This window comes from Pan paniscus, chromosome 6, assembly GCF_029289425.2.
Source record: "Pan paniscus chromosome 6, NHGRI_mPanPan1-v2.0_pri, whole genome shotgun sequence".
NCBI lineage: Eukaryota > Metazoa > Chordata > Mammalia > Primates > Hominidae > Pan > Pan paniscus.
In genome coordinates this window covers 174,681,384-174,684,023 of record NC_073255.2, presented here as the reverse complement: position 1 = coordinate 174,684,023, position 2,640 = coordinate 174,681,384, and positions in this window count along the sequence as shown.

Sequence of the window (2,640 nt, the reverse complement as noted above, 5' to 3'; positions counted from 1 at the left end):
TTCCTGTAATACAACTAAATGAAAAACATTATTGTGGTGATATTGTACATAGCTTAAAATATTAGAGAATTAAAAAGCTCTTATTGAAAAATAGAGGTACATTGTTTTATCTCTTTTCCATCCACAAGTCCTACTGCTTGGAAGTAACCAATTTCAATTTTTTTTCACATTGATCTCTATATTTCTAAGTAATGTGTTTATGCTGCTAACAGTTGATATATCAATTTTAGACATTTACTGTTAGCTTCTTATCATGGTACATAAAAATTTGACCCCCCCGCCACACCCACACATTTCTCTGTCCTCATTTTCCCAATAGTGTGTTTACATTAATATAATGACATAAATGTTGTTTTTTGCTGAGCGATGTATTATTTTATTAGAATTAAGTTGCCTTCCTTGTATAAATTTGCATCTTTCCTGGGATTAATAGTTGCCTCATTTTTCCATTTGGTTAGTGTGTATATGGCTCATATTTAATATATAGAAATGATTACTTTTAAAAACTCACTTATGTATTTATTATATTATATAAATAATATAGTAAATATATACCAGCTATGTCAAAAGTTTTAGTGCTTATTATTATATGTTCTTGATAGTTAAATGAATTAGATAATCTATCAACATTCTTTTTTTTTTCTTTTCTTTTTGAGACAGAAACTCCTCCAAGAGGCCTCTAATCACCTGGTTTAATCCATTTGCTTTGTAGTCTGATTTTACAACTGTTATTCTAGGATTCCCCTTCACAATGGTAGTGGGAAAACCCTTTCCCATTTTGCTCTGTTGGAGTCCCTGTGTCCTGGATCACATGTCTTGTCTTTTCTTGGTTGCTTCCCTTGTTTAGCTGGAGTACATTCTGTATTAGCTGTCTACACAAAGCTTCATTGGTGGTAAATTACTTGATGCTTGCAAGGCTCATAATATCTTATTCTTTCTTATGTAGTTGATAGTTTGGCTGGGTCTAGCATATTTGGCTGAGAAAAATCTTCCTTCAGAATTTTAAAGGAATTGCCCTATAATTTTCTATCTTGCAATGCTGTCATGGAGAAGTACAATGCTATTTTGATTCTTGTTTCTTACTATTTTTTTCTCTATTTCTGTTGTTGCAAAATGATGATCTACCTTATGGAGGGTCTTTTTCGTTTGCTGTATTGGATCTCTCATTCTGATGACTCGTGTCTTTTCTGGGAACATTTTCGAATAATTTCTTTGATTAATTTCCTTTCCTTATTTTTAGAATGACTGAATTGAGCCCTTATATTTCTTATATTTTCTCCTGATTTCCTATCTATTCTTTTTCTTTTTTAGATTATAATTTCTTCTACTTTAACTTCCAGTTTTTTAATTAAAATTTGGTTCTTCATTTGTTTTTAATTTCAAAGCTTTTTTTCTTTCTACAGTTTTTCCTGTTTCTAGCCCTCTGTTCTGAATTTTAGAAGCAATGTCTTTTACCTAAGTGTATTAATTATAATATATTAAGACTTTTCTGATTCCTGCTTTGGTTTTTTATTTTATTTTATTTTTTTATTTTGTTTTTTTATTTTTTGAGACAGAGTCTCGCTCTGTCAACTGGGCTGGAGTGCAGTGGCGTGATCTCGGCTCACTACAAGCTTCGCCTCCCGGGTTCATGCCATTTTCCCTCCTCAGCCTCCCAAGTAGCTGGGACTACAGGCCCCCGCCACCATGCCTGGCTAATTTTTTTGTATTTTTAGTAGAGGCAGGGTTTCACCGTGTTAGCCAGGATGATCTCTATCTCCTGACTTCGTGATCCGCCCCCCTCAGCCTCCCAAAGTGCTGAGACTACAGGCGTGAGCCACCGCGCCCTCCAATTCCTGCTTTCTTTTAATTTTATTTCCCTATTTGCTTATTTGTTTGTTTTGGTCTCTTTATTTTGTATTATCAGCCTTCCTCAAAGATCTGAATAGGTGGATATTGCTGTCCATTCACATGCATCAAATAACATTAATGATGCACAATGACTAATTGTCTTAAATTTGTGTCAGGGTAAGTGGATTTTTTTATTCTTTTAGCTTAGTATTTTTCAAATTGAGGGTCAAAAGGTTGAGAAATCAATTTAGTATGTTTTGAACAACAATTTGAAAAAGAGAAAGAAAATGAAATGAGATGGAATGGAGTGGGATGGGATGGCCTGGAATTACACAGAATAAATAGAAATACCAGAATGCATCTAAAAGAGGTTAATACTGTTTCATGTAACTTTCATTTCAGTCCTGTATGTGTATGTGTGAGTGTTGTTCTGGGTCACAATGTAAAATTTATGTCTTTCTGATGGTCACAATAAAAAGGCTCAAAGATCCCCCCACAAAAAAAGAGTATTAATGAACGGATTGAACTTTCTGTAAGGGGATAGGATGATAAGTTAACATTTTTTAGGGTTCTCAAAGGGTAGTATATGAGTACCTGGGGCCATTTAGTTTTTCAAGAGGAGACTGTTTCATGTCCTAACTGCGGAAGGTGCAGGTATTCTGGGATCACAGTGAGCAACAGAGCCAGGGGGAGTCAGTCTAATCATTCAGCATGTAATTTATTTAATCCTATCTTTGTCCCATACTTCACTTTTGCTCTTTTTTGTCTCTGGTGGCCTAAACTCTGTTCTATTTTTATTGCCTCCATTAA